This window comes from Mauremys reevesii, unplaced genomic scaffold, assembly GCF_016161935.1.
Source record: "Mauremys reevesii isolate NIE-2019 unplaced genomic scaffold, ASM1616193v1 Contig109, whole genome shotgun sequence".
Taxonomy (NCBI): domain Eukaryota; kingdom Metazoa; phylum Chordata; order Testudines; family Geoemydidae; genus Mauremys; species Mauremys reevesii.
In genome coordinates, this window is record NW_024100726.1 from 24,659 (window position 1) to 50,307 (window position 25,649).

At 52.8% G+C, this 25,649-nt stretch overlaps 4 non-coding genes across 4 annotated transcripts; all 4 read left to right on the plus strand.

Annotated features, from left to right (window-relative positions):
- Positions 1-5,214: 5,214 nt before the first annotated feature.
- Positions 5,215-5,287, plus strand: TRNAF-GAA. Its single transcript has one exon. It is a non-coding gene; the product is annotated as a tRNA-Phe (tRNA).
- A 1,548-nt stretch (positions 5,288-6,835) lies between these two features.
- TRNAK-CUU lies at positions 6,836-6,908 on the plus strand. The gene has a single exon. It is a non-coding gene; the product is annotated as a tRNA-Lys (tRNA).
- Positions 6,909-8,391: 1,483 nt separating this feature from the next.
- TRNAQ-CUG lies at positions 8,392-8,463 on the plus strand. Its single transcript has one exon. It is a non-coding gene; the product is annotated as a tRNA-Gln (tRNA).
- Positions 8,464-9,667: 1,204 nt separating this feature from the next.
- TRNAK-CUU lies at positions 9,668-9,740 on the plus strand. Its single transcript has one exon. It is a non-coding gene; the product is annotated as a tRNA-Lys (tRNA).
- Positions 9,741-25,649: the final 15,909 nt, after the last annotated feature.

Consider the following 25,649-nt stretch of genomic DNA (forward strand, 5'->3'; position numbering starts at 1 on the left):
CTGGTTCCTCCTTACAGGCCGACCTTACCCCCCTTCCAGCCCCGGATTCGCCCCCTAATCATCCTACTGCCACTCAGAGCCACAGCCGTGGAGGTGCTGAAGGAGGGAGGGGTGACTCTAGGGTGGGGTTCTTCTCTAAAGGTGGCTGGCAGAAAGGTGGTGCTCAGCTCTGTCAGCCACCTGCCCAGCTGCCTCGCTGCCAGGGGATGCAGACGTTTCTGTAAGGCCATTAAATGGGGTATTTGGCTTCTGAGTGAATGTGAGGAATGTGCAATCCTGAGAGGGAATTTCCATCCTTCTTTTTACTGCTCTTCAGGGCCCCAGTGGCCTAATGGATAAGGCATTGGCTTCTTAAGCCGGAGATTGTGGGTTCAAGTCCCATCTGGGGTGGAAAACTCCTTCCTTCCTGTATATTGCAAAGAAGCCTTGGTGTTATTTTCCCCAAGGAAGCTGAGAGACGTTTGAACCCAAAGTACTGGATCTTGGGAGCAATCCCCCAGAAATGGCATCTTCTACTTGACAAATGCTTTCTAAACCCATCAGCAGCAAACAGTTAATACTAGTGTTTGTCTGAGAATAGAGGGAAGGGGAGTGTTTACTCCAAAACATCCATGAGCGAAACAGACAGAAAGAGCAAGGCAGTTCTGAAAGAGACTGGATCTGTCTGGAGACAAAGCAGAACCTGAGAATGAGCAACAGTGTGAAAAGAAGAACTTCAAATGGGTGTTAGGTGTTAGTTAGGTTGGTCTGACAAATTTCAAGAAAATACCAATGCTCGTAGACTGATGCGGACACTGGCTGCTTCTGATCTTTTACTGAGAATTCATTGAGAAATATTTTCTTTAACTATGTTAGGGAATATTGGGTGGGCTATGAAGGCATCATTCCTCCTGCTTTCGCCCTTCGAGACAACACGGCTACATGGCATGCGGCCAGTGCTCACCTTCCAGTCAACTGCTAGAGAAGACAACACAGACAGGGATGGCAGCAGGGCAGCCTGGAGCTCCGCGGAGATGGTGGGACCAGGTCTCATCAATGGGGAGGTGGCCCCCCTACCATGCACAAGGTTGAGCCAGTAAGTGCGGTGTGTGCTTCACCATGCCCCTCCTTACTGCACATGGTGGTGGAGGGCAGTTACTGAGTTCGGTTGGTCTGGCAAATTTAGGGCTTGGCTACACTTGCAGATGTAGAGCACTGGGAGTGAAACCACAGCAGGGAAACCGCTGCCGTGTGTTCACACTGACAGCTGCAAGCGCACTGGAGTGGCCACATTAGCAGCTCTGGCAATGCCACAGAGAGCAGTGCACTGGGGTAACTATCCCAGTGTGCAAGTGGCTGCAACGTGCTTTTCAAATGGGGGACGGGGGTGGAGTGTGACAGGAAGTGTGTTGTGCGTACGTGGGGGGAGCGACGGTGTGTTTGGGGGGCTGACAGTGTCTCAGCATGCTGTCTTGTGTGTTTGGACAGCAGCAGACCCCCCCCTCTCTCACACACACTCACAACAGCAGCATTCCACACTAATGGTTGCTTTGTCCCAGAGCAGATAAGCAGCCGGCTGTCAGAAACGGAGCTTTGAAAGGGGATATCCGCATGCCTGCAACCGATTTCAAAACAATGACCAGAGTGGGCACTTGACTTCAGGGGATTATGGGACATTTCCTGATGCCAAACACAGTGCAGTGATGCAACACGTCGTCCACACTGATGCCCGGGTATTTCAGCAGGGCTCAGCGAGCTTTATACTTCTCATGGAGGTGGATTACCCAGAGCGCTCCAGCTGCAGAGCCCAGGTGCTCCATGTGCCTTGCCAGTGTGGACACCTCAGGAGTTAGGGCACCCGGGGCTGCTTTAATGGGCTCTAACTTGCAAGTGTAGCCAAGCCCCTAGACTATGTCACTTGTGTGACTTACTTGTGCTATTGTAATAAATATAATAGACATGCAATGGTCAGAAATTGCACCAGCAGAAAAGTATATTGCAGGGAAACCATAAGGAAATTAAGAGTTTAAATTATCCTCCACATGTCCCACATCCCACTAAAATGAATCCAACCCACAGGTCACATGGGCAAAAGTATCAGTGTCAGGATGCTACATTGTTAGCATAGTAAATGAAGCTGCAAAATAAATGATATTTAAATGACCTCACTCTATTTTTTACAATCCGGTGTTAAGAGGTAATAGATACAGATGGACACCAGGCAGGGTCGTTTGGAGGATGAAGCCTTTATGCTTCCATCCCCCATCACTCTCAAGTTTTAACCAATTAGGACAAGTCAGCAAATAAGAACAACCTCAGGTCTCAGTAACTGCTGCAGGTAGCAAAGTCCTACAGGGAGCAGTTTCTGGCACTACACCTGTGCAGCTCTGCTCCCCGGCTCTTCTCGGGCTCCTGCTCTCTCCTTAGCTCTGCCCCACTCTGGCTCAGGCAGTTCCAGCTCCCAGGGAGGATGGGACCCCCTGGCCTGGTGACTCCCTCATTACACTGCCTGGCCTGTCAGTGCGGCTAACTTGGAGCTTTGGCCTCTCCCCATTGCCCAGGGGACTGTCAGTCTCAGGGTCCTGATTTCCCATTGGCCCTTCCCCCTTCTATTGGTGCTGGGAACTAGCCAACCAAAAACCCCACTAAGTTTTAGTAAGGGGCCAACAGTCCCTTACACGAGCCGGCCCCGTGAGGGTCACTGATGCACAGACACAGCAGCATGAGTTGGTCCCATGGTGTAACGGGCAGCACTCAGGACTCTGAATCCTGCAATCTGAGTTCAAATCTCACTGGGACCTTGTGTTGGATTGTGCTAAAGCCCTGGAGTTCACAGGGCTCAACTTCCCTGTCTCCAACTGTACAAGAGCAAATCTTTTCCCTCCTGCTGGGTGACTCGCCCACGAGGGCCAGGTTGTGATGGCAACAATGGGTTGAGGCTCTAAAACTTGTTACCCTGGTTGCTGATGCCTGCAGTCTAGTGGTTTGACCAGATGCTTGGGATTCTCACAGCTTCACCTGATGCCCACAAGTTTGGCCATTTTGCTTGCAGCCACATTACCTCTTGTCCACATGGCACTTGAAGGAAGGAGTGCCAGCAGGGGCGGCTTTAGCAATCCTGCTGCCCCAAGCAGGACGTGCCTGCGGAGGTTCCGCTGGTTCCGCGGCTCCGGTGGAGCATCCGCAGTCATGCCTGCGGCAGGTCCACCTGTCCTGCGGCTCCGGTGGACCTCCCGCAGGCATGACTGCGGAAGGTCCGCCGGAGCCGCCTGCCGGCAAAAGGCCTCCCCAAGTGCGCGTTTGGTGCACTGGGGTCTGGAGCCGGCCCTGAGTGCCAGGGCCAGTCTTGATAGTCAGGGCTAGGCAGGATGGAGGAAGAGTCACAGGCTGGAGCCCAACACACCTTTCCTGCTCAGCGCACCTAGAGCAGAGGCGGCTGGTGCTGACAGCTGCAAGGGAAGGCTTAAAAGCTACAGAGCAACTGAGGGCAGGGCAAGAGGAGGAGAGGACCATGGCCAGCAGACGGCCACAAAGACACCCGGCCAGCCTGCTCCCTGCCCAGGGGCGGCAAAGGGATAGACAGGTGGGGTGCATGGATAGAAGAGGCAGTGAGCCTAAAATCTAAAAGGGGAGTGTGGGGTCTAGTGGTCAGAGCAGAGGAGGGGGGTTGGTGGTCAGAATTCCTGGGTTCTATCTCCAGCCCTGGGAGGGGAGTGGGGGCCAGTGGTTAGAGTGTGTGTCGGGGGGAGAGCAAATATTGGGACAGTCCCGATAAAATCAGGATGTCTGGTCACCCTACATCAGGCTTCAAGTTAAGAATCATTTCCCCTTCCCGCTCTGTGGGAGGGGAGACTGTTAAACGCGCTCTCTGTGCGACTGCACATGGCTAAGCAAAGAGAACAAACCCCCAATCCCCCCCTGTGCTTTGGGAGCCAGGTTTGCGGTGGGAATCCTGTAGTTCAGATGACTTCACGCCTGGGCATTGGGATTCTTTACCAGTTTCTCTGGCATTGGGATAGTTTTGTGCTCACAGCTGTGATGGCCGAGTGGTTAAGGTGTTGGAGTTGAAATCTCTCCCCACCCCAAGTAAATCCTGTTCTGCTCCTTTCATAGAGATCCCTGGGACACCCCCTCACACTGTGTCCCTGAGGGGTCAGGCAAGCTCTCAGCACCTGAAGCCTCTGCCACTCACCTGGTGCCCCATAGATCAGCCATAGCCCTGGTTCTGCTCCTCTCTCTAGAGTGTGAAAGGAGCCAAGTCAGCGACTCCATGGGAGCTACGGGGCTGCAGAACCAACAGAGCAAAAATAGGTGCTCAGCGCCCACTGGCAACCAGCTCCCGCCCCCCACTACAGGCCTTGCTGACAAGCTCCTCCTCTTCCCCTTCAGCCCCTCCCACCTGCCAGTGATCAGCTGTTCAGTGGGGTGAGGGAGGCGCTGGGCGGGGAGGGGGAGGAGAAGGGACAGTAAGAGGTGGGGGAGGGAGAGGAATGGGGCAGGAAGGTGCAGGGCGGGAAGAGATGGGATAGGGGTGGGGGCTTGGGGGAAGGGTTGGAGTGGGGGCAGGGCCTGGGGAGGAAATGGGGGATTTGTCACAGACCCCTCTAGGGCCGGCCCTGAAGGGAAGCACCGACTATCACAGTGACAATTCAACTGACCAGCATTGCGGGGGAGGCTGAGGGAGATCCGCACTCACCAGGTCTCTTCTCTCCCCCACGGTGAGCCAGACACTGCTCTCCCCTGGCTCTCACTCTAGCAGCTGGACGCCAAGGAGCCATTTCCCCACAGGAAGTGCATTGAGTGCCCCTGTGGTGCTGGGGGGCTGGCGCTGCTGCTGCCTGTGGGGCTGGCAGGGGGGCTGATGTCTGCACAGACTGTCAGCTGCCAGGCCGGAGGGGGCACTTGGGACCTTACCAGACTGGCTCAGTGAAGACGGGGGGTTGACAGAGCAATACAGACGCTCTCCAGAGCACGGAGCAGCAGCCGCCCATGCAGCCAGGCAATGAGCATTTCCCACAGCCTGGAGCCAAGGGGGAGGCAGCAGCTGCTGTTCCAGCTCCTTGGGGACAGGCCCTGTCAGCCAACAGCCACTTCTTACTCCCCACAGCTAAGGGCGCCGGGTTCCTCCGGTGGGGCTGTGGAGCAGCCGTTCGTTTTCCTGTCCTTTTTGTGTGCAACTGCTGACAAACACATCCCAGACAGAGAAGCAACAGGCCAAAAAACTATTATGCATCTGCCGAAGTAGCTCAGTTGGGAGAGCGTTAGACTGAAGATCTAAAGGTCCCTGGTTCAATCCCAGGCTTTGGCGGGTCCTTTCATCTCTCTTTGTGCAGTGGTGGCTTGTTTTGTGGGAGCACAGCAGTGCCTGCACCCAAGGTGAGTCCCTGAGCTTGGTCTCTGCAGTAGGAAAACATAGAATGGGCTTCTGCCCCTAGTTGGCCCACCTGACCTTTAACAAGGAGAGATGGGAGCTGTCTTTCCCAACATGGCAGGAAGAGAGTGAGGCAGGAATGGTGCCAGAGGGCTGCTGGGCAGTGACAGGCAGGGATTGGGGATGGAAGCTCCTCTGCGCAGCTGAGCAAGGGCAGTACCAGGGAAGGGGCCATCTGTAAAAGTGACCCAGCAACACCTCTCCTCCTCTGGGCACCTAGAGCAGAGGCGGCTGGTGCTGACAGCTCCAAGGGAAGGCTTAAAAGCTACAGAGCAACTGAGGTCAGGACTGGAGGAGGGCAGGACCATGCCTATGCATGGCCACCAGACGGCCACAAAGACACCCAGCCAGCCTGCTCCCTGCCATGCCAAACCCCCACTGAAGACGTGCTTAATCCACTTGCTGATCAGGAGGAAAACCTGTCAAAATCTGTGTGCAAGGAGAACACACTTGACCATGCCTAGGTGTGGCTTTCAGACAGGCACAAAACACCCAGCCAGGCTGCTCCTGCCATGCCAAACACCCACTGAAGGTCACCAGCATGCGGGGCGGCTGCTGATGCTCTGTGGCAAACGTCCCAAGATGGTAGGAAAGCAGGGCCAGCCCCCATGGTGGGGCCTCTGACTGGTCCCACTTAAGGTGCTGACTTTTGCAGTGGGGCAGGAGATTTTACCCCAAGAGGCTTTTCCCCAGCTGGCGAGAAGCAGAGAAATACCCAGGCTCTGAAGACGCTATGTAGCAAGTACCCTCCAGCACAGGGACAGGCGCACACGCTAGCCCGGGAAGCCGCCCACTTTCTTTGGCAAGTCAGGAAGGGCAAAGGCTGGAAGCGCCTGGGGCTCATGCCCCAGCCTTTGTGACTCCCACCCCCCAACTCCTTCCCGGGGCTCTACCTGAAGTCAGAGCATTGGCCTGAGCGGCCAAGAAGAGTTTCTAGCCTTGAACGGAGCAGGATGTTCAGCACAACTGCAGAAACACAACCACCAAGGGACTTGACCCCTCAGTTTTCTGATCCACACTCAGACACCTTATCCATTAGGCCACCTGGTAACATGATAAAAACCCCTCCAAGCCCTTCTTTGGAAAAGGGGGACATTGTTCTTCTCAGGTCATCTGCTGAGGGGGGCCGAGACTCTCTGGGCACAAGAAGTCGAGTTCCCAGCGACAAGGGAGACCTAATTCTCTGGAGCCAGGTGCAGGGCTTTGGCAGGGAGGCTCAGGCATGGGGGATTGGGGTGCAGCGGACGGACCGGCTGTCTAGATGTGAGATTTAGTCGTACTGAGGCACAGGAGGGAGGAGGAGGAGGAATCCTGCTGACAGGCAGTGGCTGTGCAGAAAAAGAAGAGGGGTTCTGGGGACTTTTTTTGCCTCTCATTTGCCGGCCTGCTCACTCTTGTGCTGAACGGTGAAGATGATCTCAACAAGCCCAGGTAGCTCAGTTGGTAAAGCATCAGGCTCTTAATCTGAGGGTCCAGGGTTCAAGCCCCTGTCTGGGTGCTCAGCTTTTAAGTTGCCTTGTGTGCCAGGAGCCAAATGATTCCTGGTGCTGTCCACCAGCCACATGCGCATTCCCAGAAGCTGTGGCCATTTCCTGGAAAGGTTCCTTTCCTCAGGAATCAGGAGAGAGGCCACATCCACAGGAGCAGGCCTAGAACACAGTGTCTCTGGCTGGCAGGAAGCGCTGTGGGGCCAGGTGCTGACAAAGCCCAGAGGGGGAGCAGCAGAGATGGGGGGAAGGGAGACAGAGAAGCAATGAGGACAGAGCACAAGTGTACAGGGGGTTCAGGTCTGGCTATTGTGGGGAACTTCCCTGGTTTATACACGACCCTGGTGCAATTGGCCAGAGAAAGGATCTGAGTCCCCACCCCCTTACCCAGAGGCTGCCTGACCTCAAGGAGGCTCTTTCTACTCTGGTGTGTGGCAGAGACCTCGTAACCCCAACAAGGCTGGGACCAGGAATCCTGGGGGGTTTGATGACTCCCAATCTTGTCATGATCACTTGAACGGGGGCTACAGTGTCTCCACTCTGGGCACTTCCCTGACCCACTCCTCATTGCATGTGCTTCAAGCAAACACCATTTACTACCCAGCAATCAGTGTAAAACACAAGGAAAGATGGGAAAGGAAAACACGTCACCCTGTTCTGTGGTGCAGGGAGATCACAACCAGCGTCTCTGGAGGGTCAGGGCAGGTCACAGTCTCTCCCGCACATGTTCCAGGCCTCCTCCCCAGGCCCTGGCTGTGCTGCAGGGACACCACGGGCTGGACACTTGCTCTGGCAGTGGCCATGTGCTCTAGGTGACAGGCCCCTTGCTCCCAGTGTCAGCCCCCATGTAGGGGATATGATCCCCCCACCCCCAAAAGTCTGGCCTGCAAGGTCTCTTGACGGGTGGCATCTCCTTGCACTGGGCCTTCTGCCCAGGGTCCCCCTCGCTCTCCCACGCTGCTCACTGCACCCACCTCCAGCCCCAGTGCTGCTGCTGCTCTGCCTCCAGCTCCCTGGGCTGCTCCTCTGGCTCCACTTGCTGCAGCTCTTCTCCCAGCACAGATCTGCTCCCTGGGCAGCTTCTACAGCTCGTGCTGCTGCGGCTCAGCTCCCAGCACAGATCAGCTCTGGTTCTCCCCGGCTGGTGCAGCTGTGCTCCCTGGCTCTTCTCGGGCTCCTGCTCTCTCCTTAGCTCTGCCCCACTCTGGCCCAGGCAGTTCCAGCTCCCACGGAGGATGGGACCCCCAGGCCTGGTGACTCCCTCATTACAATGCCTGGCCTGTCAGTGCAGCTAACTTGGAGCTTTGGCCTCTCCCCGTTGCCCAGGCGCCTGTCAGTCTCAGGATCCTGATTTCCCATTGGCCCTTCCCCCTTCTATTGGGACTGGGAACTAGCCAACCAAAATCCCCACTAAGCTTTAATAAGGGGCCAACAGTCCCTTACTTGAGCAGGCCCCATAAGGGTCACTGATGGCCAGAGAAGGCAGAATGAGCTGGTCCCATGGTGTAATGGGCAGCACTCAGGACTCTGAATCCTGCAATCTGAGTTCAAATCTCAGTGGGACCTTGTGGTAAAGCCCTGGAGCTCACACTGCTCCACTTCCCTGTCTCCAGCTCTGCAAGAGCCATTTTTTCCCCTCCTGCTGGATGGGTCAGGGCTCTAGAACTGACACCTGAGGGTTGGGATTCTCACGGCTTCACCTGGTGCCCACAAGTCTGGCACTTGCCACTGTGCTTTCCCTCTTGCCCACCTGGCGCTTGAAAGAAGCAGGGCCAGGGCCAGGCTTCATAGTCAGGGCTGGGCAGGCGGAAGCCCAGCACCTCTCCTCCTCTGGGCACCTGGAGTAGAGGTGGCTGGTGCTGACTGCTCCAAGGGAAGGCTTAAAAGCCACAGAGGCCAGGGCAAGAGGAGGAGAGGACCATGCCTATGTGTGGCCAGCAGACAGCCACAGGGCCAGCCTGCTCCCTGCTGTGCTGAACCCCACTGAAGGCCACCCACAGACCAGCATGCAGGGCGGCTGCTGATGCTCTGTGGCCAACATCAGAAGAGGGTAGGAAAGCAGGGCCAGCCCCCCTGGTGGGGCCTCTGACCGTTCCCACTCATGGTGCTCACTTTGGCAGTGGAGCCGCCCACTTTCTTTGGCAAGTCAGGAAGGGCAAAGGCGAGACTGGAAGCACCTGGGGCTCATGCCCCAGCCTTTGTGACACCCACCCCCCAACTCCTTCCCGGGGCTCTAGCTGAAGCCGGAGCATTGGCCTGAGCCGCCAAGAAGAGGTTCCAGCCCTGAAGGGAGCAGGACTTGCAGCACAAAGTGAGCACAACCACGAGGGGACTCAAATCCTGAATCATCCGATCCACAGGGAGATGCCTTATCCTTTAGGCCACATGATGAGGGGGTCTAAACACTTCTTTGGAAAAGCCGGACACTGTGTTTCTCAGGTCATCTGCTGAGGGGGCCGAGACTCTCTGGGCACAAGAAGTTAAGTTCCCAGCGACACGTGAGACTTAACTGTATGGGGCCAGGTGCAGGGCTTTGGCAGGAAGGCTCGGGCATTGGGGATTGAGGTGCAGTGGATGGACCGGCTGTCTAGGCACAGAGATTTAGTCTCCCTGAGGAGGAGGAGGAATCCTTCTGACAGGCAGTGGCTGTGCAGAAAAAGAGGAGGGGTTCCTGGGACTTTTTTTGCCTCTCTTTTGCCTGCGTGCTCACTCTTGCCTGAACACTGGGATAATCACTGTTGTGGTGAATGGTGAAGCTTGCTCCTTACAAGCCCAGGTAGCTCAGGTGGTAGAGCATCAGGCTCTTAATCTGAGGGTCCAGGCTTCAAGCCCCTGTCTGGGCGCTCAGCTTTTAAGTTGCCTTGTGTGCCAGGAGCCAAACTCTGTTCACAGCCACACAGGGATTCCCAGAAGCTGTGGCCATTTCCTGGAAAGGTTCCTTTCCTTAGCAAGCAGGAGAGAGGCTGCAGGTGCAGATAGCGCAGTCTCTTGCTGCCAGGAAGTGCTGTGGGGCCAGGTGCTGAGAAAGCCCAGAGGGGGAGCAGCAGAGATGAGGGGAAGAGAGACAGAGAAGCAATGAGAACAGAGCACAAGTGTAAAGGGGGCATCTGGTCTGGCTATTGTGGCAAACTTCCCTGGTTTATACATGACCCTGGTGGAATTGGCCTGTGGAAGGATCTGAGTCCCCACCTGCTTACCCAGAGGCTGCCTGACCTCGAGGACTGTTAGGATACAGAGATTCAGGCCTGTCTGCAGAGGTCTGTACTTTAAGAATTTAGGTGTATTTTTATCACTTAGCTAGTTATAAAGATATAAAAGAGAGAATAAAAAATCACTGTCTGTCTGTGTAATGGCCTTCTCTTACTGTGACAGTCTGAGGCCTGGTTCTTCGGCTAAGCAGCAAAGGCAGCCATAAGGTGGGAAGTGTCTGGTCACATCCTCACATTCCCAACTAGTCACATTGAAATAAGGTGCTATTGGGCTGTGAGGAATACAATCCTGCCCTGATATTCCATCACCTCCAGAGAAAGGGAAATTTAGTTTGGTAGCATCCTGTCTGGCAAGAACTCACTTATCAATAGACACAGCTGGAAAACCCTGTCTATTGTGACTCAGCAAGGTCACAAGGCATATCTGTAGTTGTGAAATCCTCCCTTCTGTATTGTTTTGTATGTTTATTTGCATGGTCTCTGTCTGGGTCTGTGATTGTTTCTGTCTGCTGTATAATTAATTTTGTTGGGTGTGACCAGTGAAGGAGGTGGAATATAACCATGTTACAGTATATTAGGACTGGTTAGTCTAGAGAAGGAGTGAGGGTACCAGGCAGTGTGGCGGTCGGGGCCACGTGGTGAGTGCCCGGCTGAAGCGCTGGACGCCCCCTTCTCTCTCCCCACTCCTCCCCTTCCCCTGCTGGACCGGGTGCGCACTGTGCAGCACAGGGACTCCACTGGCTCTGGCCGCCATGGAGGTTTTGTTTTGTTTTTCCCTGCTTTGCCGGCCGCGCGTTGTTTTTCCCCACCCCTGCTTTGTTGCTCCAGCCCCCATTTTGTGTTGTCCCCCAACTTTGCCGCTCCAGCTGCGCCGTATCCGCCCCCCCACACCCCCGCTTTGCTGCTCCAGCCGTGCCGTTTTTTCCCCCGCTGTTTTGTTGCTTGGGGCGGCAAAAAAGCCAGAGCCGGCCCTGCCCACACCTGACTCCCTGCCATCTCTACCGGGACCTGACAAGCTTTGCTTGTGTTTGGATTCTGCAAAGCAGAGGAGCAGGTGAGGTTTTCCTTGCAAGCTCTGTGTGTGTGTGTGTGTGTGTGTGTGTGTGAGTCAATCTTTGGCCAGGTCTGCACTACAAAGTTGTTTCAGCAGAATTATATTGCTCAGGTGTGTGAAAAACACACTAAGCTCCCTCAGTCAGCAGCTTGTGGCTGGTGCACACACTGCAATGCCCTGTCTGGTGACAAAACTGCCCTGTTTTGCTGACAAAATAAAATGACTTTGATGAGAGGTCTAGAGCTTTTTGCAGCAAACTTAAAGTGACAGAGTAGACGCTGCTGTTCATTATATCACCATAACTGGCCTCCTCCAGTATCCCACAATGCCCGCCGTGAACTCGCCTGCCCTGCATTCCTGCTACAGAGCCATGGCCCCTCCCCTTTCATAGCTCCGGGAAGTTCTCACAGCTGAGCCTGCTGCTCTGCTGCGGCAGCCAGGAGCAAATCACTGCCATGGATGCTGCTCTCTCCCGCCCTGCGAACACAGAGCAGGGTGGCGGGAACTTCCATACATTGGGGGGGGGGCACCGGCATCCGAACGGTGATGCCACCATGACACCCCTTCCCTCGAGGAGGCTCTTACCTTCTAAACAAGGTCGGCTGTTTTCTTGTAAAATCACTGAAAGGGAAGGAGAAAACTCGAAAGAGGTTCCTCCTGGCGCTCACGTCCGTGAACCCGAATACTCTCTCAGTCCTCAAAGAGAGACCTGGAGAAGGAGACTTGCTGAAGCAAAGCCACAGGGGTCTCTGAGGTTTCCCTGGCCCCTCACCCCTGTCCTGCCTGGCTGATGTCAGCATCTCTCTGTGAGGTCACCACCTCCCCACCACCTTTGACCAATAGTCTGAGGTCCTGCAAAAGGCCTTTGTGATGTCACTGCCACACCCCTCCCTTGCTGTGCTAATGTCCTGCCCCTGGCCAGGCACTTTGGAGGTTTGAGCTACTCCCTGTGGATCACCCCACTCAAGGAGCATTCGTTCTAGGCAGCAAGCCGGCTAGACAGGAAAACATCAGATGCTGCTCCCAATGCTACACTCAAGTTTTTCAGAAATTAGTCGACTTTATGGCCAGAAGAGACCATTAGAGCATCTAATCTGACCCCCTGCATATCACAGGCCTCCTGTATGACACAAGAGCTACTTTTGGGGGCAACATATTCCAGAAAGGCATCTAGTCTTCATTGATTGACATCAAGAGATGGAGAATCCACCACTTTCCTTGGTAGCTTGTTCCTGTGATTGAATCATCCTCGCTGTTGAATATTTGTGCCTTAGTTATAATATGAATTTGTCTCTTTTCACCTTCCAGCCATTGGGTCTTGTTATGCCTTTCTCTGCTCGATTAAAGAGCCCTTTAATACCCAATATTTTCTCTCCATTAAGGCACTTCAACACTTCCATGAAGTCACCTTTCAATCTTCTTTTGATAAGCTAAACAGGTTGAGCTCATTCAATAGCTCACTAGAAGGCATTTTTCTCCAGCCCTCAGAACATTTGGTGGCTCTTTGCTGCCCCAGCTCCAATTTCACAACATATTTTTCAAATGAGGACACCAAAACTGGAGGCAGCATTACAGTATCAGTCTCACTGATGCCGTGTCACTTCCTGTGACGTTATTGACATAATCTATAACTGTATAGATCATTGTTGCGACCACTGTTCTATATTTTCAGCCAATATTGTCGAAAGGTTGTTGTGTAAGGGGTCTATGGAGAGGTTCTGATTGGCTGATTATAATGATGCTATCTCTAGATGTGTATCATTTTGTAGTTGATGTTATGAATATTGGCTCTATGCTGCCCATATTTCAAACTTGTGCTCTGCTTCAGGGAACACCCCAGACAAGTTGGTGTCAGTTCTGTCTAGCCTGTTTGATGGCTCATTAAGGACCATCAGCTGTACAATCGACCCATTGAGAGAAGGCAGATATGCCTTGTGCCTCAGCAAGGTCTGCAGGGACCTGCCTATGGACAGAACTTTAAGGTTTTCTATGCCAGGTGCTGTATAGAGTGTCCTTGGGACAAAGACTACACGGCAAGAGACTATAAAAGGCTGATGCCTCGCCTCCATCTTGTCTTCAGTCCTGCTTCATACCTCTGGATGGACTTTGCTACAAACTGAAGCTCTCTACAAAGGACTGAATGACCCCTTATTTTTTCTCTGGCCTAGCAAGAATGAATTGAATTTCGTGACTTTCTGGAAAGTGCAGCGAGATTAAATGTGGGGAATTCAGTCTCTGTGTTTGTGAGCTGATGTTTTCCTCTCACAGGTCAGTGCCTGCATTGAAATACCAAGAGGGATCTAAGGGCTGGTGTACGCTGGGCACTGAACTGGCAGAGCGACGTCTCTCAGGGTGTGACCCCCCCAACCCATATAGTTAAGGTGACCTAAGCCCTGGTTAGATAGTGCTAAATAAAAGGAAGAATTGTTCTGCCCATGGAGTTCTTACAGGGATGGGAAAACACCTCCAGTCACTGTCTACTCCAAAGTGCTATAGCAGTGCCACAGCAGCCTTTTAAGTGTAGACAGAGTGAAAGTAGATCTGGCTCCACTTTGCACTCTGGATGCTCAGGCACTAAGACTAGAGTAATAATAACAACAGTACAGTGCCTGCATAGTTGGCAGGATTTGAACTTGTGCAGGGTGACCCCAATAGATGCCGAACCCATTCCCTTAATGACTTGGCCACAACTACTTGATATATAGCTGTTCTATTACATGATGATTCTGTTCTCACTGAATTGTCACTTCAAATTGCTCAGACCAGCTTCCCCAGCACACTCACGGCTGTGCATTAGTGTACTTGTGTCCTTGGGTGAACAGCAAGAATTCCTGCCCATTTCCCTTCCAGCTGGAGCAGGATGAGAGTGTGTTTGTGTGAATGACATTGCTGAAGATTGTTGTTCATTCCCCACTCTGACAATTCAGACAGTCCCTTTCCTAGTCAAATCTCCAGCACATCGTTCCAATAGCTGGGAGCAGGATTTCTCTGGGGCACTGAAATTTTTTCAGGGGGCTGGTGCATGAACTCAGCCTTGCATTCCACCCTTGATGTTTCATGGACTAACAACAGCAGCAGAAAGAAAGAGCCGAGCCAATATCTCCCTGGCAGGGATGCAGGTGCCATGATCCCGCTGTCTGACTATCGCCAGTGCAGGAGTGAAGGGTTCACTGAAATCAAATGCCCTGGCTCAGACCAGAGACACAGGAAGATTTTGCTGTTCATGGATCTGTGCAAAGGAAATTGTGTCTCTGTGTGAAATTGAGGCAGGAAATGAAACATCCACATGGTGGCCCAATGCTCTAGGGAATGTGGGAGAAGGACTCGGGCTGAGAAATGATTTAACAGGGGTTTGTATTTATTGCCCTGATTAAAATCTATGGCTAAAAGGCAGCCACTGTTGTTAGTACTTGTACCTGTGTAGGGACACCCCAGTGGGTGTCAAGTCCATTGTCTTCACAGGGGCAGTCAATTATTTTATCAAGGTACAAATTTCTTGGCCAAGGTATAGTCAAGGTCTAGACTCCAGAGAAAACAATACACTGCTGATAAGAGGAAGTACATAAAAAGATTTTGCAGCCACCATGGGCATAACTATGATGTGTCGTGTTTCACTCTCCTTTCCCTTTGGTGCCACCTCCTTTCCCTTTGGCCTTGTAGTTGACCAAGGGCAAAGCTGAACATCTCCTCAGACACCAGGGAGTGTTTATGTCCATTCCTGCGAGCTACACAGGGGTTTGATGTTGCTGCTTTCAGTCCTCTGGCTCTGCCGGGATAAGGAACAATTCAGGCTGTCACTGAACTGAAGGAGGAAGATCAGTTTTTGACAGGCAGAGGGACGCCTCCTCTTAAAGGTGTTTGTCTGGCTGGCAGTCCTGGTTCCCAGGTCTCGCCCGTGCAGCTCCAGCAGTTTTGGGACTGGGTCACTCCTTGGCCCCACCTGCTGCCCCAGGTGCTTTCCCCCCCGCCCAGGGGCCCCGTCAGTGCAGCGGAGCTGAGCAGCGTCTGCCTGCTCACTCCAGTGGCTGCCGGCCCCTCCCCATGGCAGGGCAGGGTGGGGCTGTGCCTCCGTGCGCTGCCCCTGTCCCGAGCCCCTGCAGCCAATGGGACACTGTGGGGGTGATGCCTGGGGGCAGCAGCACATGGAGGCCCCCCAGCCTGCCCCACCTTGGAGCCCCAGGAAGCGCCACACTCCTGACCCCTCCCAGAGCCTGCACCCGGTCCACACACGCCTGCCCCCAACTCCCTCCCACATCCTGTGCCCTCTCCCTCCACACACCCTCCCGCCCGCCCCCCACTCCCTCCCAGAGCCTGCCCCCCCCCCCTCCTCCTGTTCCCCCTACCCCCTGCCCCAGCCCAGAGCCTGCACCCAGCCCCCAAACTCCCAGAGCCATGACAAGGAATTTTTGTGCCCAAGGCAAGGGCCGGCTCCAGGCTCTTTGGCGGCAGGTCCCTGAGTTCCTGTTGGAGGGAAGGACCTGCCACTGAATTGCCACCGCCGCTTCATTCATCCTTCGGTGGCAATTTGGCAGCGGGTCCCTGAGTCCCTCTCGGAGAGAAGGACCCACTGCCGAATTGCTGCCGAAGAAGTGGCAGCGGTAGAGCTGCCGCCGAAGCGCCGCTGATCGGGGTAGAGCTGCGCCCCTCCACTTTGCACGCCCGAGGCAAGTGCCTCACTCGCCTCGCCCATGTTACGGTGCTGCAAACTCCATCCCAGAGCCTGCCCCCCAGAACCCCTCCCCCCCCCAAACTCCCACCCAGAGACCAGCCACTCACCCCGTATGCACCCAAACACCCCCCCCAGCCGGCACCCCACCGGCACCCCCAACCCCAGCCCAGGGCCGGCACCTAGACCTCCTCCCCCCACCCACACTCCCGCCCAGAGCCTTAGGCAGGTTGGGGAATGGAGTTTTGGGGGGCAGGTTCTGGGCAGTATGAGTGACATTGGCCCACTGGGAGGACTGGAGGACTGGCCCTGGCCCTAAGGTAAATTGAGGTTGAGACCCTGCTTTAAGGGATTGGAGCAATGCTGGAGAGACTGACGGGCAGGGAGCTGGGGAGCTGTGTGTGCTCCAAGGAGAGTTGTTGTTGTGCTCTGGTGACACAGAGCGGGGGTGGGGAGTTTGTAAGCTGTGGTGTTTGTACAGAGATAAAGTTTACTAACCCCCACATTAAAAACTGTTCCTGCTCTGGGCTATACCTGACACCCTTTGTTGAGAGTATAGCTCAGTGGGTGAATGTTTCCCTACAGCATAATGGGTTCCTAGTTCCAATCCAAGTGATTCCCTTAAAAAGCTTTTTCAAATGAAAATCGATTTCCAGACCCATCTCCAGTATGTTCAGGAGTTTGCTGAAGGCAGGGAGTGGCGGGGTTGAAATGAATTTAAACTCTCAGCATTTTCCTGTGCAACTGAATAAAGACCTAGTAGAGCTGTCCAGCAGCTGAAATCAGTTCCAGTCCTCGGCGTCTCTAAAGCCTGGTCTACACTAGGCGTTTAAACCGGTTTAGGAGCATAAAACCGATTTAACGCCACACCCGTCCACACTAGGAGGCACCTTATATCAATTTTAATGGCTCTTTAAATCGGTTTCTGTACTCCTCCCGACGAGGAGTAGCGCTAATATCGGGATTAACATATCGGAATAGGGTTAGTGTGGCCACAAATCGACGGTATTGGCCTCCGGGCGGTATCCCACAGTGCACCACTGTGACTGCTCTGGACAGCACTCTGAACTCTGATGCACTGGCCAGGTAGACAGGAAAAGCCCACGAACTTTTGAAATTCATTTCCTGCTTCCCCAGCGTGGAGAGCTCATCAGCACAGGTGACCACGCACAGCTCATCTGCACAGGTAACAATGCAGTCTCCTGAGAATCGAAAAAGAACCCCAGCATGGACTGCACGGGAGGTACTGGATCTGATCGCTATATGGGGAGAGGATTCAGTGCTAACAGAACTGCGTTCCAAAAGACGGAATGAAAAAGTATTTGAAAGAATTTCTAAGGCTATGACGGATAAAGGCCACAGCAGGGACTCACTGCAGTGCAGAGTGAAAGTTAAGGAGCTCAGACAAGCCTACCAGAAAACCAAAGAAGCAAACGGTAGGTCCGGGGCAGGTCGAAAAACATGCCGCTTCTATGCTGAGCTGCATGCAATTTTAGGGGGCTGCGCCACAAGTACCCCACCCCTGACCGTGGATTCTGATGTGGGGGTCGTAATCTCTGCCATGTCTGAGGACTTTGCGGACGGGGAAGATGAAGATGAAGAAGAGGAGGACGACCTAGTAGAGAGCACACAGCACTCCATGAGCCCCAGCAGCCAGGAGCTTTTTCTCACCCTGACGGAATTACCCTCCTCCCAGCCCTCCCAAGCAACTATCCCAGACAATGACGCCATGGAAGGGACCTCTGGTGAGTGAACCTTTGCAAATAGCAAACATTGTTTTTTAAGCAAGCGTTTTTTAATGATTGATTTGCCCTGAGGACTTGGGACGCATTCGCAGACAGTATAGTTACTTAGAAAAGTTTGTTAACATGTCCGAGATTGAGCGGAAATCCTCCGGGCATCTCGATGAAGCGCTCCTGGAGGTACTCCAGAAGCCTTTGCAGAAGGTTTCTGGGCAAGGCAGCCTTGTTCCGCCCACCATGGTAGGAAACTTTACCACGCCATGCATGTAGCAAGTAATCAGGTATCATTGCATGGCAAAGCATAGCAGCGTATGGTCCCGGTGACTGCTGGCATTCAAGAAGCATCCGTTCTTTATCTCGCTGTGTGATCCTCAGCAAAGTGATATCGTTCAGGATAACCTGGTTAAAAATCAGGAATTTAAGTAATGGGGATGGCCATTTTCCTACTGGGTTCGTGGACTGCAGCAGCTTAAAAAAACTTTCCTGCACTTAGCCAAGCGGGGAGGAGGAGTGAAATGCCGATGATCTTTTTCGTGTTTGGTCAGCGGATCTTCCCAAGCTACCAGCCACGCAGTGGTGGGGTGGGTGGGAAGGGTGTTGATTAGCAGGGAGCTAACATGGTATTAGCCATGCGTTGGGGGGAGGGGTAAATCACTACAGAAGCCGAAAGACAGTGGCTTACCATGGCCGCATGCAAGCTGAATTCTGATGCCTGGACCTGTGTCTGTGAGATCTGTAACTCCAGAGCTGCAGGCACTCAGTATTAAGATGAAAAATGCGACCTTGTAGGAAATCACATGTGCTATGTAAGGTGAATAGTGCTGTTCACTGTGAAAGAGTATAACCATTGTTCTGTAAAATGTATCTTTTAAAATATTTCTCTCCCTCATGCAGCTGCAAATTTTTCAAGTGTCCCTCCTCCATCCCAAAGGCTAGCACAGATAAGGCGGAGGAAAAAGAAGATGCGAGATGAAATGTTCTCAGATATTATGGAAGTTACACGCAATGAAAGAGCTCATCTGAATGAGTGGAAGGACGTGGTATCAAATTACAGGAAAGATGCCAGTGAACGTGAGGACAGGAAAGACACCGGAGATGAGAGGTGGCGGCAGGAAGACCAGCAGGAAAATCAGCGGTGGCGGCAGGAAGATCAGCGGTGGCAGGATGCAACTCTGGGGCTGCTGCATGATCAAACTGACATGCTCCAGCGTCTGGTGGAGCTTCAGGAACAGCAGCAGGATCACAGAGTGCCGCTGCAGCCCCTGTATAACCACCCTCAACCCTCACCATGTTCCACATCCTCCTCACCCAGACGTGTAAGAACGCGTGGGGGGAGGCTCCATGCACCCACCCACTCCACCCCCGTGGACAGCCCAACCAGAAGGCTGTCGTTACTGTGAAATTTTTAAATGGCCTTTTCCTTCCCTCCTATTCTCCTCCCAAACCACACCCTTACTTCTCTCCCTCTTTTTATAATGAATTAATAAAGAATTCCTGATTTTTATACTATAGTGACTTTATTTGCATAAGTAAGCTGTACTCGACGGGGGAGGGTGAGTTGCTTACAGGGACTGAGTCAATCAAGGGGGTTGGGTGTTCATCAACAAACACAGCAGTCACAGTGTACCCTGGCCATTGATGAAGCTCGTTTTCAAAGCTTCTCTGATGCGCACCGCTTCCTGGTGTGCTCTTCTAATCTCCCTGGTGTCTGGCTGCGCGTAATCAGCGACCAGGTGATTTGCCTCAGCCTCCCACCCCGCCATAAAGGTCTCCCCCTTACTCTCACAGAGATTGTGGAGAATACAGCAAGCAGCAATAACATAGGGGACATTGGTTTGGCTGAGGTCTGAGCGAGTCAGTAATGTGCGCCAGCGAGCCTTTAAACGGCCAAATGCACATTCCACCACCATTCTGCACTTGCTCAGCCTGTAATTGAACAGATCCTGACCACTGTCCAGGCTGCCTGTGTATGGCTTCATGAGCCATGGCATCAAGGGGTAGGCTGGGTCCCCCAGGATAACGACAGGCATTTCAACATCCCCAACTGTTATTTTCTGGTCTGGGAAGTAATTCCCTTGCTGCAGCCGTTTAAACAGAGTAGTGCTTCTGAATACGCGAGCGTCATGAACTCTCCCTGGCCATCCCACGTGGATGTTGGTGAAACGTCCCTTGTGATCCACCAGTGCTTGCAGCACCATTGAAAAGTACCCCTTCCGGTTTACATACTGGATGCCCTGGCGCTCCGGTGCCAAGATAGGGATATGGGTTCCATCTATCGCACCCCCACAGTTAGGGAATCCCAGTGCAGGAAAGCCATCCACTATGGCCTGCACGTTTCCCAGAGTCACAACCTTTCGTAGCAGCAGCTTAGTGATTGCTTTGGCTACTTGCATCACAGCAGCCCCCACAGTAGATTTTCCAACTCCAAATTGATTCCCGACTGACCGGTAGCTGTCTGGCGTTGCAAGCTTCCACAGGGCTATCACCACTCGCTTCTCTACTGTGAGGGCTGCTCTCATCTTGGTATTATGGCATTTCAGGGCAGGGGCAAGCAAGTCACAATTCCATGAAAGTGCCCTTACGCATGCGAAAGTTTCGCAGCCACTGGGAATCGTCCCACACCTGCAACACAATGCGGTCCCACCAGTCTGTGCTTGTTTCCTGGGCCCAAAATCGGCGTTCAATGGATAGAATCTGCCCCATTACCATCAGGATCTCCAAAGCGCAGGGGCCCGCGGTTTGAGAGAATTCTGTGTCTACGTCCTCATCACTGTCATCGCCGCGCTGCCGTATCCGCCTCCTCCTCGCCTCGGTTTGAAGGTCCTGGTTCACCATATACTGCACGAGAGTGCGCGAGGTGTTTAAAACATCCACGATTGCGGTATTGAGCTGAGCAGGGTCCATGCTTGCTGTGCTATGGCGTCTGCACAGTTCACCAAGCAAAAAAGGCGCGAAACGGTTGTCTGCTGCTTTCAGGGAGGGAGGGGTGAGGCTGTACCCAGAACCACCCGCGACAATGATTTTTGCCCCATCAGGCACTGGGATCTCAACCCGGAAATTCCAACGAGGGGGGGAGGCTGCGGGAACTATGGGATAGCTACGGGATAGCTACCCACAGTGCAACGCTCCAGAAATCGACGCTAGCCTCGGACCGTGGACGCACACCACCGATTTAATGTGTTTAGTGTGGCCGCACGCAATCAATTTTATACAATCTGTTTTGCTAAACCGGTTTATGTAAATTCAGAATAATTCCGTAGTGTAGACATACCCTGTGTGTCAGTGTAGATGCTGCTGTTCATTATATCACCATAACTGGCCTCCTCCAGTATCCCACAATGCCCGCCGTGAACTCGCCTGCCCTGCATTCCTGCTACAGAGCCATGGGCCCCTCCCCTTTAATCGCTCTGGGAAGTCCTGACAGCTGAGCCTGCTGCTCTGCCCGGCAGCCAGGAGCAAATCACTGCCGTGGATGCTGCTCTCCCGCACTGCGAACACAAAGCCGGTGGCGGGAACTTCCTTACATGGGGGGCCACCGGCATCTGAACTGTGACACCCCCAGGACACCCCTTCCCTCGAGGAGGCTCTTACCTTCTAAACAGGGACGGATGTTTTCTAGTAAAATCACTAAAAGGGAAGGAGAAAAATCAAAAGAGGTTCCTCCTGGCGCTCACGTCCGTGAAGCCGAACACTCTCTCAGTCCTCAAAGAGAGACCTGGAGAAGGAGACTTGCTGAAGCAAAGCCACAGGGGTCTCTGAGGTTTCCCTGGCCCCTCGCCCCTGTCCTGCCTGGCTGATGTCAGCATCTCTCTGTGAGGTCACCACCTCCCCACCACCTTTGACCAATAGTCTGAGGTCCTGCAAAAGGCCTTTGTGATGTCACTGCCTGTCACGGACTCACAGATCGTGCCCACTCTTGGCCCCGTGCGGTCCATGGGGGGTGCCCCTTTCAGTGCGACAGCCCTTGGCGGGGGTCCACTCTCTCTCGGGGTCAGGCCCCTCCACCTCCTGGAGCTGCACCTCTCTGAGCCTTAGCACGTCTGTCTCTCGCCGTGGGCCCCATCAGGGAGTCCACGCGCTCTGGACCCCCTGGGCCTCCTCACCCCCGAAGGGGTTGATGCCCCCTGTTCTCTAGACCGGAGTGACTCTCAGCCAGCATAAAACAGGAGGGTTTATTGAGAGTTGAACACAGCACAGGAAACTCTCAGGGCCTCAGGCCTGGCCTCCCTCAGCCCAGCACATCCCAGTCCCCCTGCAGCCAGGTGGGCTCTGCCTGCTTCCCCTCGCCCCGAGTCCCCCTGCTCCCCAGCTTGGCCTCCGATATCCCTGGCCCCAGGCCCCGCCTCTGTCCATTGTCTTTTCTCCAGGTAAACAGGGTTGCCTGGGCCTCCTCTCCTCTCCGTCCCCCTCTGGCTGGAACAGGTTGGTCACTGGGTCCTCTCCCCGCAGCCCATTGTCCTCTCACTGGCCAGAACTGGCTGTGACTCCTGAGCTGCGTCTCCGGGTCACCAGGTCACCAGGTCACCGTTGACCCCGATGGCGATTTCCCCATCTTACAAGGGCTGGATGGCCTGACCTTTCTCCCCTCTGCGGAGTGTGGCAGGGGCTGCAGCTCACCCCCTGTGGGGCAGGAGTGCCACGGTGTGGGGTGCTGGGCTCCAATGCACCTGGAGAGCAGCTCAGGTGAGGCTGAGCAGGGCGTGTGGTGTCTGTTCTGCATTGCCTGGTGCTGGGCCATTGCACAATCCCCAGCCACGCCACACACATCCCGAGAGGGATTGGGGGGCCAAGCAGATGATCCAGCAGGAGGGGATCATTCTCATTGGTAGCTGTCCAGTGGCAGTGAGTTCCACAGGCCTCGGCACAGGCTGTGTGGGGCAGGAGGTCCTTGTGTTGGGAGCAGTGGGCGTGAACTGTGTGCTGTTGTGTCTCTGTGCAAGATTGCGAATATTCTGGTGTGTGTGTGTGTGATTGAGAGTGCGGCTGTGGGGTGTGATTGTTTCTCTCTGTGGGGGTTGGGCTAGCATGCCCCTCTGGGTGTGTTGTGTGTGAGTGTTCTTGAGATTGTGTGAGTCCCTTTGTGCGTCAATGTGTGTGTGTGTCACTTGCTGCAGGATACAAAATCCTGCAAAGCCACCACACACACAGAGCAGGGCTCAGCCCCACCAGCAGGGGGCAGCAGGGACACACACGTCTCTCCTGGGCCAGTGTGGACAATTTCCCATCACGACCCGGCACAGTGCTGGTGCCCCCACACGGGGGTGGGCAGTGACCGGGCGGGGGCAGGGACAGAGCTTTGGGGGTATGGAGGAGCAGGGGCAGGGAATGAGGGGCAGGGCAGGGCTTTGCGGGAAGGCCAAGTCTGTCTGCGGGTGTTTACAGCCGGGCTCACCCGGGGAGGGTGCAGGGCCGGGGCAGCGGGAGTCGGGGTGACACGCGGCCGGTGCCGAGGCCAGCGGACCCACCCAGACCCGCTCACACCCAGATGTGCAGGGGAGTGGCACTATATGTTAAAGAAAGTGTAGATTCAAATGAAGTAAAAATCTTAGGCGAATCCACAGGTTCCGTAGAGTCTCTATGGATAGAAATTTCATGCTCTAGTAAAAATATAACAGTAGGGATCTATTATCGACCACCTGACCAGGACAGTAATAGTGATGATGAAATGCTAAGGGAAATTAGAGAGGCTATCAAAATTAAGAACCCAATAATAGTGGGGATTTCAATTATCCCCATATTGACTGGGAACATTTCACTTCAGGACGAAATGCAGAGATAAAATTTCTCGATACTTTAAATGACTGCTTCATGGAGCAGCTGGTGCGAGGAACCCACAAGGGCGAGGCGACTCTAGATTTAATCCTGAGTGGAGCGCAGGAGCTGGTCAAGAGGTAACTATAGCAGGACCGCTTGGAAATAGTGACCATAATACAATAGCATTCAACATCCCTGTGGTGGGAAGAACATCTCAACTGCCTAACACTGTGGCCTTTAATTTCAAAAGGGGGAACTATACAAAAATGAGGGGGTTAGTTAGACAAAAGTTAAAAGGTACAGTGACTAAAGTGAAATCCCTGCAAGTTGCATGGGCCCTTTTTAAAGACACCATAATAGAGCCCCAACTTCAATGTATACCCCAAATTAAGAAAAACAGTAAAAGAACTAAAAAAGAGCCACCGTGGCTTAACAACCATGTAAAAGAAGCAGTGAGAGATAAAAAGACTTCCTTTAAAAAGTGGAAGTCAAATCCCAGTGAGGCAAATAGAAAGGAGCACAAACACTGCCAACTTAAGTGCAAGAGTGTAATAAGAAAAGCCAAAGAGGAGTTTGAAGAACGGCTAGCCAAAAACTCCAAAGGTAATAACAAAATGTTTTTAAGTACACCAGAAGCAGGAAGCCTGCTAAACAACCAGTGGGGCCCCTTGACGATGAAAATACAAAAGGAGCGCTTAAAGATGATAAAGTCATTGCGGAGAAACTAAATGGATTCTTTGCTTCAGTCTTCACGGCTGAGGATGTTAGGGAGATTCCCAAACCTGAGCTGGCTTTTGTAGGTGACAAATCTGAGGAACTGTCACAGATTGATGTGTCACTAGAGGAGGTTTTGGAATTAATTGATAAACTCAACATTAACAAGTCACCGGGACCAGATGGCATTCACCCAAGAGTTCTGAAAGAACTCAAATGTGAAGTTGCGGAACTATTAACCAAGGTTTGTAACCTGTCCTTTAAATCGGCTTCGGTACCCAATGACTGGAAGTTAGCTAATGTAACGCCAATATTTAAAAAGGGCTCTAGGGGTGATCCTGGCAATTACAGACCGGTAAGTCTAACGTCGGTACCGGGCAAATTAGTTGAAACAATAGTAAAGAATAAAATTGTCAGACACATAGAAAAACATAAACTCTTGAGCAACAGTCAACATGGTTTCTGTAAAGGGAAATCGTGTCTTACTAATCTGTTAGAGTTCTTTGAAACATGTGGACAAGGGGGATCCGGTAGACATAGTGTACTTAGATTTCCAGAAAGCCTTTGACAAGGTCCCTCACCAAAGGCTCTTACGTAAATTAAGCTGTCATGGGATAAAAGGGAAGGTCCTTTCATGGATTGAGAACTGGTTAAAGGACAGGGAACAAAGGGTAGGAATTAATGGTAAATTCTCAGAATGGAGAGGGGTAACTAGTAGTGTTCCCCAAGGGTCAGTCCTAGGACCAATCCTATTCAATTTATTCATAAATGATCTGGAGAAAGGGGTAAACAGTGAGGTGGCAAAGTTTGCAGATGACACTAAACTACTCAAGATAGTTAAGACCAAAGCAGATTGTGAAGAACTTCAAAAAGATCTCACAAAACTAAGTGATTGGGCAACAAAATGGCAAATGAAATTTAATGTGGATAAATGTAAAGTAATGCACATTGGAAAAAATAACCCCAACTATACATACAACATGATGGGGGCTAATTTAGCTACAACGAGTCAGGAAAAAGATCTTGGAGTTATCGTGGATAGTTCTCTGAAGATGTCCACGCAGTGTGCAGAGGCGATCAAAAAAGCAAACAGGATGTTAGGAATCATTAAAAAGGGGATAGAGATAAGACTGAGAATATATTATTGCCCTTATATAAATCCATGGTACGCCCACATCTCGAATACTGTGTACAGATGTGGTCTCCTCACCTCAAAAAAGATATTCTAGCGCTAGAAAAGGTTCAGAAAAGAGCAACTAAAATGATTAGGGGTTTAGAGAGGGTCCCATATGAGGAAAGATTAAAGAGGCTAGGACTCTTCAGTTTGGAAAAGAGGAGACTAAGGGGGGACATGATAGAGGTATATAAAATCATGAGTGATGTTGAGAAAGTGGATAAGGAAAAGTTATTTACTTATTCCCATAATACAAGAACTAGGGGTCACCAAATGAAATTAATAGGCAGCAGGTTTAAAACAAATAAAAGGAAGTTCTTCTTCACGCAGCGCACAGTCAACTTGTGGAACTCCTTACCTGAGGAGGTTGTGAAGGCTAGGACTATAACAATGTTTAAAAGGGGACTGGATAAATTCATGGTGGCTAAGTCCATAAATG